Raw genomic sequence first — 18,432 nt, forward strand, 5'->3', positions numbered from 1 at the left:
GTTTCTAAAGAGCCAACATGTCATTTTATTTAGACCTCTAAACATGCCGTCAGTAGTGACTTGAACCCTTCTAAGCTGTCACAATTACAGCTGGTTGCATAGAAGCCAAAACTTTCACATCCCTGGTCTTCAGCTACCCTGTCCCAGCCAAAAAATTACATATATGACCTTGAATTAGTATTCAGATAGAAGTTTCTGTTTTGGAAGAACGATTCTTTTTGGTAATTGATCCCATACAGAGCTATGACTGACATACCAACCTAATGGGACAACCATTTATACACACTGCTCTGTTTTCATTTTTAAAAAATAGAAATATGGTGATAATTGACTATTTCAAGATGCAGAAGGAAAAAGAAAAAAGAACACTTAGTTTAACTGCATTTAGAAAGCACTTTAAAGCTACATAACTTGTAAAACCCAACAATTTTATAGCATTATTGGATCGTCGATATACGCTATAGCATAAATAATACTTGTCAGAAAGATTTCTAACTGCTTACACTTTCTTCAAAACATTTTATTGTATCAGTCTTTTAAAATTAACATTCCTATGGTTGTGGGGGCATCTAGTGGCAAACTAAACATGTTTATGTATAAAGTAGCTGATCATCAATTATCAGAAATCTGTATTCTTCTACTTCTGAAGAACTATTCTCTTACTTGCATAACAAACACTCATCTACGTAAGATGAATTTCAACACAAAGCAACATCAAGATATAACAATTGAACATAACACACTGGCAATTCCACTGACTCTCCCCTCCTCTCCCACCTCCCCAGCCTGACATGTGTCTACAGGAGCTGAAAAATAGGCTTTGAAAATAAACCCCCTTTTTATCCTGTATGCCCTGTCAGAGACCATTACCCTCTGAGCAGCTTCTTTTAGACATTCCATGAGAAGGGTTTAATGTTTAATACCAAACTTACTTATTTGAAGATATTTCATGTTACACTGGATTTTGATTTAGCAGAGGGATATGACAGTGTGGTGAAATCACAATACAAGCAGAACACAGCAATTCAACATACAGTTGGATCACACTACAAATATGATTTCTATTACTAGTCTTTATATGTTTATTATCATGGCACTGGGTATCCCCAGTCACCAGGGGGGAATACTTAAGTTGAATCCAGCTCAAGCCCATTGTTATCATCTTCTAAGTTCATTCTGTTGACTATTAGATTTTATACTCCTCTACTGAGAAACTTATACACTTCCTCCGTGCTGGTCTGGCTAGCTCAGGAAAACATTCATATCCTTGATTAACTTGGGAAGAAAAAAAAAATTTAAAAAAATCAATTATACAACCAGTTGATCAACTCAACTGATACAGCCAGTGATCTAAAACAAAGCCCACCCTACAGTCCCTTGTGTTGACCTAAATTCAGCTTTCTTTGCAATAGCTACAGTCACTCCTTGTTTTCTTCCCTGAGCTGATTGCCTGTGCCCACCTCCTCTGAGCAGTCTTCCACAGCAGTGCAGCTGTTGATCAGTCACAGCACCATCTCTTTTTTTCCCTGCCTCCATCAGAGAGGGACCATGCAGGGACAGATTGCCAATTATGCCAAAGCTGTGCACAGATACAGTGAGGAGGAGACCATCTGGAAAACAGTTTCCTCTCCTTCATCCCAAGCTGTGCAACATAATATATGCAATAGTTACAAAGGTCAGGGAAGAGTTTTTCATTTGCAAAATTTTCCTAAAATTGAACACCTTGGCCATAACAATAACAAAGTGGATTTTCAGCATAAACTACTTTTGGTGTTCCCCTGTGATGAAACAATATTCTTGCTGCCCAAAAGAGAGGCCATTTTGAGTGTCCTAGACAATACAAAGGACCTCTGTCTGTATTTGAGGTAGCTTTTTTTTTCTTCCCCTCTTACTGACATTAGCATAAGGTTTTTTCTTCTAGCAACCCAGCACTAGATTTCCACAGAAGTTATTCACATATTTAGATCTTATAAACTATTTCCTCATTTCAAAAATTAAACATTTTATATGAACAGCAAATGCCACTCTGTAAGTTTCATGGTTTGTTTCTTCTATTCAATCTCTACATGCAGTTTTCCAATAAGCCTCCTAAGTTGTCTTCCTTACGGCTTTCTCCCTGATCAGTTACCCAGATTCTTCTGCCAAATTGCTTTTCCTTTCCTTGTTTCTGCCCAAGGCCAGTGTGAAAAAAAACATCCAGGGCTTCTTCAGGCAAGCAGTCTGGCTTAGCCTTCATTCTATAGAGCAAAATCCTAATGTTTCCCAAAGAGGCATCATATAAGGATGTTTTACTTGCTCCTCACAGAGTCCTTGGCACTAAGTTTTGGCCTGCAGATTATTTGGTGGCACATTCTGGGTGCCAAAGACACTGACGCTTCGATTATTAACATTTTACCAACACGTCTCCAGCTGCTCAGAAGCCTCATGCTCTAGCCATATCATTACAGTACTAATTCATGAATGCCACCTTAACTAGATTTTTTGGCGGGGGGTGTGTGTGCGTGTATTTGTTTTACCTAGATATGCCCAGCAGCAAGTAATATGTCCACTCCATCTCCACTGGGCTGTGCAGATCCTGAACAGAGTCTTCAAGGCTGGTAATAGGCACTGCAGCTGCTGTCTAGGGAATCACAGAAACAAACAAAGGAAGTATATTTTCCTGTGGGAATACAGCACAGTTTTATCATGCTTAGGAACAGAAAAGATGAGATAAACTTACAGTCTAAATCCAAATACATACCTATCATATGATCCTGTACTAATACCTCCAGGAGTCCACTTCCAGAAGTCAGAGGCTTCCCCAGGGCTCAGTAACCACCTCCCAGCAACCACAGAGTTCTGGCCACTCAACCTGCTCCTCACAAGCAAGAAGGAACATTAATCCCACTCTCCTCAGTTACCTCATGTAGCTCAGTCACCAACATCATTTTGACTAACAACTCTTATCAGCTGGATCTCATCAGCAGCCACCTAGCAAGTTCACTGAACTCATTACAGAGAGCAGATAGGAATCACTTGTTTGTCTTTATGTCAGGATATAGAAATCTTGTGCAACTATGTTGTTGCATTGTAAGTTTATCTCTCCATAAAACTGCACATGTTTTCACATGTCTTTCTTAAGCCTGCTTTATCAAAGAAGCCTTTTCATCAAAGAGCTAGAAGCATTTATCTATGTATAGAAATCATTGATTCTTTTGTCCAAATTATTTTATCAAAACTGTCTCTCACCATTATCATGAAACATTATGGAGCAGCTATAAAACAATAAGGAGTGAACTGCCCGCTAGTCTTTTCCAGCCCACATTAGGATAGTATAATTGAGTAAACCTATTAACATAAACAAACACAGGAAGAGATTAGTCAATTAGTCAACCTGATTTTCACTGCTTATACAGCTGTAAGGCAATAATTTCCATGCATGGATGAAATAACTGAGATATGCTCAACCAGAGAGAGACAGCCATAAATGTAAAAAATACAAATATTTGTGTGAAGATTTTACTTTAGTTTATATGTATAAAGATATTGCATTGCCTCATGTATGACAATTAAACTCTTTTTACTGTACTCCTATTGTAGTGCTGAAAAGGTGACCTAAAAATACTTGCTGTACAATTTAAGTACTGGAATTAACTCTTTCCCAGATTATTTGCATCAGAGGTGATATCCTTTCACAATGGCAACAGAAAAGGGAAGGATCATTTTTATCTACAATGATGCACAAATGTGGAAAATCACAGGAAATGAAAAGTATGAAACAGATGAACAAACTTAGAAAATTTAATGACATACTACAGAAATTGCAAATGCATCCACAGGACACCTTTCCAGTATTGCTAAAGAGTATGTTGTCATTGTTACCTTTTAGTCTTTCCTTGCCCATATCTAGATATCTTTTCTCTGTTTAAGTGACATATCTCCTATATACACTCTGTATTGTACGCATGCTATGGTCTTATCATTGCAGTACGGAAAGCATACCAGACAAAGTTGACTTCAACTAAGATACCATGATTTATGAAGACCACAGAGCAAGAAGGAGTCCTATTAAGACTTGTTTTCAGCACTGAGGAGCTATTCTGGTGCATTCATTCACATGTGGATCAGGTCATGGCCTAAAATGGCCTCAAACAGAACTTCACAGTTTTCCCGCATGAATACTCGTCTGTATTTATTGTTAGTCCAGAAACTCCAGCTTAAGATCACCCATATCAGAAGATAATAAGTACCCTCTAGATTCAGGCGACTTGTCCACCTAGCACTGTACTCTGTCTCAGACAGTGGCGATAGGAGACGTTACTTCAGGGGAGAAGACAAGCCTGAACATCTTATTAAGTCTGCTTCCTTTCTTCTCCCCCAGCATCTGCAACTACTATATTTGCGATACTAGAGGGTGCATCCTTGCCTATTCTTTTACTTTCCATTAACAGAACTCTTTCCTATGAATCTGCTTAATTCTTTTTTGAACCTGGTGACGCCCTCTGCCTCTACAACCTCCTGTGGTAGCAACATTCAGAGGCTCAATGCCTAGTGTATAAAGAATTACTTTCTTCTACCTGTTTAAACCAACATTTTCTAGTTTCAGGTGCCCTCTAATTCTTGTATTATGGAACTTAGTGAATAACAGCTCCAAAGTCAACTTCTTCCTCAGCCTTCTCTAAGCTGAGAGGTTCCAGTCTCTCCTCATTAGGCAGCTGTTCTATCCCACTGATGGTTCCAGCTGCCTTTTTCTAGCTCTTCTTGTCTCCTTACAGTACTTCAGTTCTGTCTTGGTCTTCATGTCCTTCTTGATGTCCAACATCTTGTTGATCATTTTGATTGCTGCTGCATGTTAAGGCAATGATTTCAGAGGACTGTAAAAAATGACTCTGAGATCTCTTTCCTGAATTGTAAACACCAATTCCAAATTTAATATTGTGTTGACCTGGATGCATTCCTTAGATGCCTTACCTTAAAGTAGTCAAACTGAAGCTCAGCTGCCACCTTTTGTCCAGTCTCTCAGTTTTATAACAACCTACTTGAAGCCCTTGCCACTGGCATGGCACTCGGCTGCCCAACACACTATCTATTGCACTTTGTGCAATAAATCTAGCAGCCTTCATTCTGCCAGGGGACTTCTACCTGCATATTAAGCTAAAAATGTATTGGGTTTTGGAAGTTTATATTAATTTAATTTCTCTTTTGAAGCAATGCTTAGGATTGCTCTTATCTTACCCAGCTGTACACTTATTAGGCTAGATACCAATACATGAGAAATATCCAAGTGTATCAAGACAACAGGAATAGGCTGACCTGAGGTGCTCTGCACTTTCACTAATACATACTCCCAGTGCAAACTGCCCTTTTGGTTGCCTGCAAGTCATTAAGCTACTGCCCTTTATCCTCACCTGGGCATGGTAAGGCTTCATCCCTTTATAAGGGTCTTTCTAAGCCTGTTTACACCCTTTTTGCACAGCCTTGAGAGGCAGGCACACAGCAAGCCTTCAGCTATTTGCCTTTAGCAAACATGCCAACTGCTCTTCAGAAGTGCAGGACTGGTACCAAAGAAACATCTTCTGCTCCCAGGAGCTAAATACTCCCTGAGCTTCCCTGTCCTCCAAACCAAGGAGTTCTTCCTTCTGCCCTTTCTGAGCAAAGCTGCTGTGCAGACTGCCCTGTTAGCTATGTTCTCATCATCACTCAGCTACCGCTTTTTGTCATTGCCTGAATAAGCTTTATATTTCCCCTTAGAGGGTTCATTAACTCAGAGGGAGGGGAGCCTAGTTCCAGCTATCACTCATCTTACCTAAACGTCTGCCAAAAAATGATTACAGTTTTGCCATTTAAATTAATTATCATTTAACAGTTAACATAATTAACAGAGATACAAGAAATCTACAGCCAGAAGAACTGACATTTCAGCTTCCGTACTTTCCTTTCTGGGCTGAGTTAAGCATTGCCCACGAACAGCCTGCCCCATTTTGAAATGTGTTTCAGACTAACACGGTTCACTCTGCAGGGGTTGTCTATGTGATCTTAAAATAAGTGTTGAGAGTTTCCTCAGGGTTGATGTCAACCAGGGGCCAGCCTTCAGTCTTTCTTTTTCTTCCCTTCTCCCATCAACACAGACCTTTTCTGTTCACCAGCCTACAAATATATATGCCTGTGTACCACATTGTCTTCTCCTTATAGCACCTTTTCCTTCTAGCACCGTGCATGCATGGAAAAAGCCAGGATGTAAGATGTAGAAAGCGAATGTGCAAAGATTGAAAAGTATTATTTCAGGCAAGAAGTAGGGAATGTGAGCTAAGATCTCTTTGATTTAAGCACATTGTGGGAGGATAGGTAGAATCACAGAAAACTACTGTCAACAGTGCAACCTGGGAGCAGAAAATGAAAACTCCTAACAAAAGATGCTATCCCAAGAAAGTTTTCTGTAAATGCAGACCGATGGAAGATTATGAAACTGACACAGACATGTTTTACTGAAAGAGGATTAGAAATATCAGGTTGGCCAAAGCACATATTCATATCCAGAGGAGAAAAGTCTGCAGTCAGTCATGAAAAAGGTGCGTATGTTTCTGACAGAGGAAGAACAGGCTTCCAGTTTCTTGCTTGTAATCTGTTTCTGTCAAAATCTTAGACACCCAGAGGAATGGTTACTGGGTTGCAAATGAAGACAAGAGGACAAGAGTTGCCTAAATTTGAAACCACCTGACATGTTCCCACGACACATTTTATAAAACTAATGTGAAGATTTCTCTTGACTGAATCCACCATTCAACTTTGTCACCCCACCAAAAAGGTGCAGGTTGGGAAATAATCTGCTATAAGAGAGTAAAGGCAAAATGTTAACCCCTAGGTCTTTAATTTGCTGACATTTAACTGCATCCCTACATGTTTTCCTAAATGTAGTACTGAGAGCTATTCAAAATAGTATGGTTAAACTTGCATATGTGCGTGCAGTATTAGAATTTATGCCGCTGTGTGAAACCTATAAAGGCTAAATGGAATTATATTATTCATAGATGTTAAAAGAGCAACACATAACCTTAACTTAAAAGTGTCTTAGGAAAAAAGGTGTCTTATTAAGGATACTTTTTTCACTAATTTAGGTGAAGAGGGAGGCAGGAGGTGAGGAAAAATAAGTGGTGACTTTTTGCCAGTAAATATGACATTTTCAAGGAAAAGTAAACCAACCAGTTTTCAGCTTTTAAAAATGAGTGTATCTATAGGTTACCTTTTTTTGTTTTCAGCTTATTTTGAAATAAAGAAATTCTCAGTGATGTGTTTTATTTTGTTCAGAAATATCATTTCATCATGAAACAAATCTGTGACAAGTCTTATTAACAAAGGCCTGAATCCTGCAAAGATTTATGTACGTGCTTACAGTTACAACATTTGGCTATTCTCATTGACTTTGATAAACCTTTTCAATATCCAAGATTTTCTGTGTCTCCACAGAGTATATATTTCAGTGTGTGTGTGTAAACTTCCTCTTCCTACATTTTTAAATTTGTTGCCTCTCTCCAGCATTGATCTTTCCAATTCTGGAACTGGTTAAGTCTATGCTTCACTTTGTTTCTCCCCCATAAAACATTTCCAGAAGACCTCACATAAATCAGAGAAGTAGCTGGCAAACAAATGATAATTTGTCTAACACTGATGATGATCTAAGAATACTACCATTAGCAATACCAGTAGGATTAAACAATGCCTTTGTGAGTAAATTCAGCAGTCTAATCATCCTGTCTCAGACCTAAAGCTGCAGCCTCCTTAGTTACTTATAAAACAAACACAAAACCAAAGATTTTTGTCCTTGTTTTTGCAGTAAACTATGGATCTAAGAAAGTTAGTTTCTGCCTTATATTTCAGATATATGTTAGCTTTCTTTAGAAAGTTGATTTCATATAACTCACATGGCGTTTGTGAGTAACAAAATAACTAGTGTGTTCATTTCCAGAAAAAAAAAAACAAAACCAAAAAAAACATGTTTCAATAATATCCCATTTGCCCACTTACTTAAATACAGTTTTGGCAAGATTCTTTCACTCAGCAAAAAAAAGAAAGAGCACAAGGTACAGTAGGGTTCATAATTTATGCAAGGAGTTATAGACACTGTATCTTAGTACATTCTTCATTCATATAGTTTATCATTAAAGAAAGAACTGATAACCAACATTTTTGTTATAACTTATTAAATTTTTCATGGTTAGGCTTTAATTCAGAACTCTCTATCATATGACTTATGTCTTAAAAAACAGTCCTCTATTAGATTTCGTCTTCAGCCATTACTGTTCTCAACTCCAGTTTTATAGTTTGTTCTCAGGTTGTACGAATGACAGACATAATACCACATAAAAGTGAGGAAAAAAAACGTGCACACATTTGGAAAAAAGGTTCAAGTTAAGCCTAAAAATATGAGAGGAAATAAAATGTCATTTTAAGATTAGATTACATTTCTATTTTCTCTAATTCTTGGTCTGACATGCAAATTCCTTATCTGTTATGCATAGTACACAGAACTTCTCATATGAAACATAAAATACAGACTAAAGATTCTCCATGTAAATGTACAAGATCAAGATTATAAGGGGTTAACAGTAAGAACATTCACACTTTTTAAAGACTCTTCCTTACTAAAGTTCCATTTCACCACTTCTGTATAGAGAAGCCTGTCCTTTGAAAAGTTTTTAATTGCTCAATACAAAAGCACATGTAGATGGAAATAAAAATAGCTATTATAGTATAGCACAGCTTGTATTCTTTGCTACTTGAGGTATCATTTTGGCTTATCTTCTCATTTTCGAATTATCTTCTACATAACAACAATAGCACTTCCCTAAAGATCCACAGAAATGGCTGAATTTGTCTTTTCCTTAGGTAAAAACATTTCCTTTTTTCTTATTTTTATATTATATTTTGTTTTATTCAAGCTGATTGATTTCCGGTGCATGTCATCTTCTTTTGAGACAGAAGGGATATCATAACTGTGTCATTTGTGCCAGTGAAAGCTGTTTAAGAGGGAGAGGTCTGTTCACTAGCCACTTGTTTCATTAATGTTCTTTCTGGGTTATTTATAGGTGAGGAAATTGTCAGACAGAATCATGGACCTTATTGCAGCTATTGTCAGCCATTGCAATGGATCTCATGACAGTATCAGTTAAACAAATTTTTAGGAATTTGCACAGCTGCAGTGAGTCCATTGAGCTCAGGTTACAACATGATAATAACTAGATGTTTATTTTAATCACTAGCCCCACATACACAATGTGGGATCTGAGCACAAAACTACAGCTGATTGAGAACAGATGAAATTCACTGGCTGACTCCATCAAAATGAGCAGAGTCATAGCAGCAGTAGTTACAGTCATACCAGTAGTTCTCAAAAGCTTTGATTTATAGACATCTAATTATTTTCAGTGGACATGCAGGCTCAAGTATAGCAAATTGAAACCAACTGACAGTTTACTTGCTCTATAAGTTGCCCATTATATGCTTTGAACATGGTATCTGATCCCAGTTAGAAGGCACTACTAGTGCCTAGACAGGAACACATTCAAAAAACTCACTGTTACTTTCTCAGTACCATAGTTTGGACACCTAGGATATGCTAAAGAGACTTAACCTATAAGAAGGTATGATTACAGCTAACACCTGCAGGGAAAAGGCAGGAGTCCTAGTTCTTCATTTGCTGGATGTAAAGTTGAAATGGTGTAAACACTTTTTTAAATAGTAAATGATTACATCTCATTTTTTTGAATTGTATTGCAATGACTTGGTGATATAGAAAATCATTCTGCTTCTGCATTCAGTCTTGTAACTGTCTATTTTATCTGGAGTATTATATCCACACAGAAATTGTAAGAAGATAAGGGAGGATGGGGCAGAGGAGGTTTGTTTTCTTTTTATTTATTTCAGTAGCATTTGACAATTCACTGGGCTGTTTTTTTATGTACTAGACTTTGCAAACCATGTCAAGACAGCTTGCAGACAACTCATTTTTTATTTAGGAAATGTATGCTTAATGGCTTTAGTGTCTGAAGTTTCATCTGAATCAAATTTTGTGTAGTGCCAGCTTTGGTTTCATTTCATTTGGAATCTGGCAGAAAAGAAGTCACAGAGGGGAAAACAACAAAACCCCACATTCCTTGTTTATGTCCTTTCCCTCAGCCGCAGTTGAGGCAGACTATGAATTAATTATGAGTCCATATGAAGCCAATACCTTGGTGACTGAGGTTTTTATGTGTTTTGATGTTTTATTACAATATTATACTCAGTGATTTTATTTCCCTTGGTTTTGCTTACATTCAGAGTTGCAAAGATCTATGTGCATATGTTTCTCAGGATTTTTTTAAACAGATGAGTTATCTGAATGTAGTTAATTTTAGTGCTAAATGTGTTCATTTGGTACATATTCAAGTAGTTGCTCTGAAAAAAAAAAAAAAAAGAAAAAAAATTAATACCAAAGGGGAAAGCTGAATAGCCTATTTAGGTCTAAGAATTGCTATTCCCCTGCAGGTCCAAATGAGCTATGGGAATTAATACTTTCTTTATCTCTGGAAATAAATACAGACCTGCGCCATTAATTATGGATGTGTCTTTATGGAAAGTATGGATCAAAAGAGGGTATATACAAATAATTATACAGCAAATGTATTCAATGCTGTCCCAGAAACAGATGTAAATCACATTGTAACTCACAAAAGAGTAGTAAATAATTAGAAAGCTACTGTTAAAGAGGAACATGAATTGTTCAATAAATGATCACAGTGCTACAATGTTACAATACAGTCAAATACTGGAGACCTGTGTCCAAGAACTCAGATGCAGGTTACATCCTTAGGGTACAAGTCTATTGACTCAGAAGGATTTTAACAGTCTTGTAAGTAATTGTCTCACGACTCTACAAAACATCTTCTAAAAGAGGTAACAATAACCCCAAAAGATCTAAAACAGGAATATTGAGTTTATTTGGGAAATTAAGTCATGTCTCCGCAACATCAGACACTGCTTGGATTGTCTACCGTGTCTCATATAACCAGTTTCTCCTACGTGGACACTGATACTGCAACTCTCTGCACAGGGGTTCAGCTGGTACAGCACAGCTACATGGCCAAGGCTCAGATCTGCTAAGAACATTGTTGCTAAGCTGAAAGAAAGTTAGTAAGCTAAAGCCACTCTAGATAACAGAAGTAAAAACAGAGTGTGGTTGTTGAGATAGTGAGTAGCTCAAGTATTCAGAAGGAAAAATACTGACATGAAAGGATATAAAGCTCTTAAGCTGTGTATATCCTGTTTTCATTGTGCGTAGTAAAAGATCTCAAACAAAAGTGACCCAGTGAGCTGAATTACAGATAGCATCCTATCGCAAGCAGTGTAGGACTTGAAGCCTTAACAAGTCTTTGGGTTTGATGTAAGCCAGCAGTGTAAAATTTGATAGCCTGTCATACTGAGGAGGTAAGACTACATGATTTAGACATCCTTTCTGCACTTAGCTTCATGAATTTAAGTCTCTCTCAAGGACAGGATAGCTTTGATGTTGAAAGAGAAGCAGTAATAACATTAGAATGCCTCAATGGTAACATCAGCATCTTGCCCAGGCTGGCAAGGACCTTGTAAGCAGAGGACCCAGAACAGCTTTGTGAATAGCTGCCATGACAATATAAGATTGTGCTTGACAGAGGTATGAAAGAAAAGTACGCTGTAGAATGCCTTAACTGTCTGAAATAAAGAGGATTTTAATATGCCTGCATATTATTTTCCAAAAGCAGAAAGAGCATGCCAGAAGTTTCAGCCCACAAAGATAACAGACTAGCCAATGCTTACCCCCATATGGTAGGATCAAAGAGGGCAAAATATTTCATATATTGGCAAAAAAAAAGAAGCTTTGAAAGTGCAAATGAGCCACCTACAAATTGCAAATCTCAAACCTTTGAATTCAAAAAGTGATTTAGAAGTGAGCTAGACAAAATTTCATATGAAGGTATTTTCAGAAGTGCAAATATTGTTGAGATGGGACAGTAAGGAGCTCAGTGATTTAAGAGTAAAAATACTTACAGAAAAGGGTAAAAAGCTTCAAGGGGAAAATTAAAAAAAAAGCAGAAAATAAGGCAGCAACTCAATGACATGAAGGATTAGCCTATACTAAAGAGCAACAAAGGCTAATACCTCTGCACCTGATGGGCAACTGTTGGGTTGGCAGACTCTCCCTTCATTGGACCTGGTGAGCATATTAATACTTGGCCTCCTAGCTAATTAATCTTAGCTATCTGTCTATTGTGTGAAGTCACCAATAAGCAATTGCCACAGAGCCTCTCTGTGATTGGTAAAAGATCCCAAAGTGGCCCAAAGTAGGTGGAAAGAGAGCTCTCAGCAGAGTGTGCTGGTGTCCTGGCTATTTTCTCTCCAGCTAAGTTAAGCCTCAATTATCTAAAAGAAGATGAGATAACAAAACCATATTTTCCACATCCTATTATTTTATCTGTCAGGAAATAATCTAAAAGGCAGGCAGTACCACGCTGACGCTACCCTCTCCTTCTACAGCAGTCATGCTTTGAAAATTCAGTGATTAGCTCTTATTGGTCCTTTCAGAGAATGCTGAAAAAAGTTAGGGAGCTACCCTCAGGATAAGATTCTGCTTTCTGAATTTCAAGCAGAATCACGTCTTTTGCTGAAGAATGGTATGACTTCAGCGCTGAAGCTCCGCAGAAGAAACAGAGATTAGATGTTGTATTTACTGTTTCCCACCAGCTGTAGGTAGCCTCCAACCAAGCTTGGGATGTTTTTTTAGTCACTTTCTGAAGTTCTAGTTCTCCCAACACGCTGTATAAAGATCCTCATCAGCCTTCATAATCCTCTCTGAGACATCTACAGTTTAGGATTCTGAGTGTGTGAAATTATGGACACATGCAAACTGTTGCAGGATTGGAGCCTGGCCTAATGCACATTTTCAGAGATAGAACAACTGATTTGTTTTGCTTATTTCAAGGGCAAGTGATTCTTGTGGTTTAACCCCAGCCAGCAACTATGCACCACACAGCCGCTCACTCACTCCCCCCCAGTGGGGTAGGGGAGAGAATTGGAAGGGTGAAAGTCAGAAAACTCCTGGGTTGAGATAAGAACAGTTTAATAATTGAAGTAAAATGAAATAGAATGGTGGTAGTAGTAGTAGTAATAATAATAATAATATAATACAATAATAATGTACAAAGCAAGTGATACACGACACAATTGCTCACCACCCACTGACTAATGCCCAGCCTGTTCCCGAGCAGCAATCCCTTCCCCACCCCGGCCAACTCGCCCCAGTTATATACTGAGCATGACATCATATGGTATGGAATAGCCCTTTGGCCAGTCTGGGTCAGCTGTGCTGGCTGTGCCCCCTCCCAGCTTCTTGTGCACCTGGCAGAGCATGGGAAGCTGAAAAGTCCTTGACTGGTGTAAGCACTACTTAGCAACAACTAAAACATCAGTGTGTTATCAATCAACATTATTCTCATACTAAATCCAAAACACAGCACTATACCAGCTACTAAGAAGAAAATTAACTCTATCCCAGCTACTAAGAAGAAAATTAACTCTATCCCAGCTGAAACCAGGACAGTGATCAACACTAAGACAAATATATATAGTACACATTAAAATCCACATAGATAAAAACACATTGAGTCTTATTAAAAGTCCTCTTGCTTCAAAATTCAAAACCATGAAGAAAAATTAAAAAAAAAAAAAACACAAAAAACAAACCATAACCAACAAACCAAACCTCTTTATTCCATGGAAATCTTAAATATTTATTACAAATTGGTAGGATTGAATCACTTGGGGAATCAATAATTAATTAGTAGAAATGTTTCAGATCTCTTATAAATATCAAAGGCTTTTAATAATTACTTTACAAATCCAGATCAGCACAAGTCATGAAAGCTTTAAACATTGTGGGAGGTGGAAACAAGCTAAGAAGTTGAGAACCATAAAATTTATAAAAAATTAATCAAATATGTTTTGATCCTATACTGCCTTGTTACGAAGAAAATTAATACTATAAGCATGATGTAGCATGGATCTTCTGATGCTGACCGGAGTTAACAGCAAAGCTTTTCACAGCTTTAATGATCCAGAACCAGGCCTATAGAAAGGTCACAGTATCGATGATATACAGTTTAGATATCATTAATAGCACTTCAAAGCAAGTGAGATAGCAGTTGCTGTTAGAAAGTCAACTTACTTTTGAATCTTATAAAAAACACATTAAAGGTTTCTGAAGTACCATTTTATGTAAGCAAATGAGTAAAACTCTAGAGAACTAAGTTCAAATGTGAAAAAAAAAAAAAAAATTCCTTTCCCCCCCAAGACTGAAAAAAACCCAACAATAAAGACCTCAGTTTGTGTTCTTAAAGAAAAGGAAATTGTTTCAACTGGAATGTCAATGCTGATCATTTCTAATTATGAAAAAAAGCATAATAAAGCTATTTAAATTAGACAATATTACTTAAACCCCAGTTCTGGCTGTTGTCCTGCAAGGGCAGGATATCCATGAAGCATCTTTTTAACTGTATGCAAAAAGTACGATTTTTCCTTAGTTCATTAGATTGCTGTATAAATGCTGTGAAATCTTCTGTTACAGTTCTTGATACTGGTATTTTCATAAAGAAAAACACAACAAAAAAGCATTAGAGTAGAAAATCTTGTCCAAGCTTCAATGGTTTTATTAAACATAAGCACATATAAGTCCCATTACTCTCCCATTGGTAGAAGATGGAACAAATTGCAAATAACTAAACAGTTCACTGTCAAGTATGCTATTTCTTGTATAATGTAAGTATGAAAAAATTCCTGTGAAGCTGTAAGAGCAGGAATCTATAATATACATCAATTTGCACCAACACCAGAGAACAAACAGATGCTGAAGAATCATAGAATCATAGAATGGTCTGGGTTGGAAGGGTTGAAAGATCATCTGGTTCCAACCCCCTTGCCATGGGGGGTATGACACCTTGCACTAGACCAGGTTGCTCAAAGCCCCATCCAACCTGGCCTTGAACACTTCCAGGAATGGGGCATGCACAACTTCTCTGGGCAACCTGTTCCAGTGCCTCACCACCCTCATAGTGAAGAACTTCTTGTGAAAAGTCCCTCTCCAGCTTTCTTGTAGGCCCCCTTCAGGTACTGGAAGGCTGCAATAAGGTGTCTCTGAAGCCTTCTCTTCTCAAGGCTGAACAATCCCAGCTCTCTCAGCCTGTCCTCATAGGAGAGGTGCTCTAGTCCACTGATCATCTTTGTGGCCCTCCTCTGGACTCGCTCCAGCTGGTCCATGTCCTTCCTATGTTGGGGGCCCCAGTACTTGAACGCAGTACTCCAGGTGAAGCCTCAAGAGAGCAGAGTAGAGGGGGAAAATCACCTCCCTCGACCTGCTGGTCATGCTAGAACTAAGCTAATCTAAAAACCAAGGCAAGACTGAGATACTGAGAGAGAATGAAGGATTCCTTGAAGGAGAGACTAGAGACAAATCTAGCGCCCCTCTACTTCATTCTATAAAAATAGTGTCAATACAATAACCGCAGTAAAAGTCAGCACAGTTTAATTAAACAATCATTTTCCATTTGTGTGTGTTGACTGTTTTTTTTTTTTAAATTGGAAATTGCCAGTTTATATTTAATGGAAGTTAATAGTTACATAATCCCAATGTCTATGCTTATAGACTGTGCTTGAACATAAATTCATGTATTTCTGTCATCTTAAGCTGGCACATCTGAAGTTTCCTCCTCTTTCCATTTACTACTCTGTGAGTGTTTGTCAGGAACATGAATACAGTTAATTCCAACTCTTGGAACCCAAGCACAAATACGGAGGTTCATAACGTTAGCCAGGCTAAAGCCAGAGCTGAACTTAAAAAGCACTTGACACCATTTATGTGTTTATCAATGAAAGACCTTTTAAAAAAGGGATTTCCTATCTTAACATGAAAGAACAGATTACACTAAAATACTTGCAGTGCTTCTTGGGCAACAGATGTTATTAACTTCTTAAATGGTTAATATTGTTAAATCTAAAATGTTAAAAGTAGAAGTGTTTTAGTAAGGCTGGTAGGCTAGGACTGTTTAAAAGGTGAAGAGAGAAGAGGGAGTTCTGGAGAACATCTGGGGAAGAAACAAATCTGTTGTGCATTTGCCTTCCTGAATAAAAACCTTATCCACTTCACCATATCCATGCTATCTAATATCATAAATCCTGCATCATTCTCAGCAGCCTTATACTTATTTAAGGAAGGATCTGTTCAGCTCATCTCTAACAGCTGCTAATCCCCCAGAAACTAATAGTTTATTCACTAATTAATCCATCCTCACTGGCAATACTATACTTAGTATTCACCTTCACCCTTCATTAAACCCCATTTAGTTGTATGTTTGTATCCTTTTGCGTCTAGACTATTCATGTTAAGCATTCTTTCTTTTTAAAAAATTATACCTCTGGTTGAGGGGAAAAAAGCTGTGTGTGTGTGTGTTGATACAACTGGAATACATCCATATACCATTAACTACGACTTGTGCATGTTGCACATTCTGCTTACAAGCATTACAATGCAAATAAACAGGAGTGAGAAGATCTGTTTCTAAAGAGTAGAAGGTACCCAAAACTCAGCTCCTTTTGCAAGCCTCACAACTGAGACTTCTGCAGCACCAGACTGCAGAACCTAGGAAGTGTCACAAACCACTCATGTTGTTTCCTCTCCTAAATTTATGCACTATATTCCTTCTAAGATTAATCTGAAGAACTTTGCAAGCTCCTCTTTTCTATCATGCATACTCACTCAAATGTCGGCACTTTTATATTTTAATCATCCCTTTTACTGGCCTCAGGAGAAGTTACACAGATTGTTGTCTAATCTTTGTAAATAAGAGCCTAACTGCCACTAAAACAGCACACATCAGTAAGTCGACTGCCACAGGAGTTTGCCAGGGAGAGCAAGAGAGAGTTTTCAAAAGGATTTCTCTGAGGTCTAAGCTCCCAAAACCAAGGTATTTAAATATAGCTGTTGAGATAAAGAATATGTTACAATGACCTTAATTTGAAAGCTGTATTTGTCACTATCTCCTCTGTTTCTTCTTTCAGCTTAGGAAACAAAATGGCATTTCCATGATAACATATTTGGAAAGGCCTCTTCCTCTCTGGTTTTCCTCTCCCTCCTCTCTTTCTCAAAGCCCATCTGTCAAAGGCATTATCATCAGTTATCCCACAAAAGACATTAAAATCCTATGTTCCATCTCAAGTAAAACAAAACACAAGGATATAACTTTCCTTGTGTTTTCATGATACTTGTATTTTTTTCAGACATCCAACAGCATAAGCTATCAGACTTCTGAAAAGGCAGGTGTTCCTCAGATAAATCATACATGGTAGTAAGTTCAGTGTTAAGTTTACCTTTGATCTGTGCATACTTAGCAAACCTGACACATCAGACATACTCAGCATGCAATAAAGAATCTCTCAGAAACTGCATAGTATATCTATCCCAGCCTATGAACTCCTCCAATCAGTACCACAGTCAGTAACCAAAAGGATTAAAATAGCTCAGAGAACAGAAAGGGGCTGATAACAAGTGCATGATCCTGTACTGAGGTGCGGAGATACAGAAGTCCAGTCATTTATTCTAACCTGAACAATTGAGTCTATTTGTCACTTTATTCAGTTGCCAAAAATCTCTTTATTGTCAAAACATGCCTCATTATGAAGGTATACAATTATATGGTAGCTCTTTGCTTGGAGGAGAAGGCAAAAGCATTTCTCTCTCCCACATTCCATTACACCTCAGTAGTTCAAATTTGCACCTATTATTTGGAATTTATCTACATTCCTTAATGAAAAAATTGGAAGGTGTTAATAAATAGACATGTATAATTTAGATCTTATGCTGTAGTCCACCCTGTTTACTTAAGAAGTGAATGCAATTAACTGTAGTATCTGGCATAGATTAATTCTGGATATTTATTAGGAAGAAGAAGAAGAAAAAATAGAACTAGACTAAAGCAGCTAGATAGAAAAAAATCATTCCTGGTCATAATTGCAGCAGTAGTAGAGGATGGCTCTAACTTTGATTATTCAGCAGAGCCACAGTCTGTGGCCCACCCTAGAACATCATCAACACCAATGAAGGAGAAAAGAGCAAACTAAGAGGTCCACTGCATCAATGCATTTAAAAGGCAGCATTTGCAAGTGGAGTTCCTGGTGGAGCCCCCACACAGCTATTTCTTGGTGAAAAAAGCTCACTCTGTTATAGAGTGAATTCCTGGTTTACAGGAATATGTGTGTTGTGCCTACCTGGTATAACGTGAACTAAATCCTTTGTTGTATCTGTCTGTATTTCACCAAAGAGGCCGTATTGTGTTGATTACCTCTTCACTAAATAGTTTTTGTTTTCTTCACTCTGACAGATTTACACTTCTATTT

General features: G+C 37.8%; 1 long non-coding RNA gene across 2 annotated transcripts in view; it reads right to left on the reverse strand.

Moving 5' to 3' along the window:
• Positions 1-2,877, reverse strand: part of LOC148054567 (uncharacterized) — a 38,731-nt gene extending 35,854 nt beyond the window's left edge. For both annotated transcript variants that reach the window (XR_015706810.1, XR_015706809.1), the window contains exons 1-2: positions 2,741-2,877; positions 2,517-2,620 (exon numbers count right to left, since the gene is read on the reverse strand). This is a non-coding gene — a long non-coding RNA (uncharacterized LOC148054567). The remainder of the gene's footprint in view (positions 1-2,516; positions 2,621-2,740) is intronic.
• Between the last annotated feature and the right edge of the window lie 15,555 nt (positions 2,878-18,432).

This window comes from Nipponia nippon, unplaced genomic scaffold (genome assembly GCF_047370975.1).
Source record: "Nipponia nippon isolate SJK-2023a ecotype South Korea unplaced genomic scaffold, ASM4737097v1 scaffold_3, whole genome shotgun sequence".
NCBI classification, from domain to species: Eukaryota; Metazoa; Chordata; class Aves; order Pelecaniformes; family Threskiornithidae; genus Nipponia; species Nipponia nippon.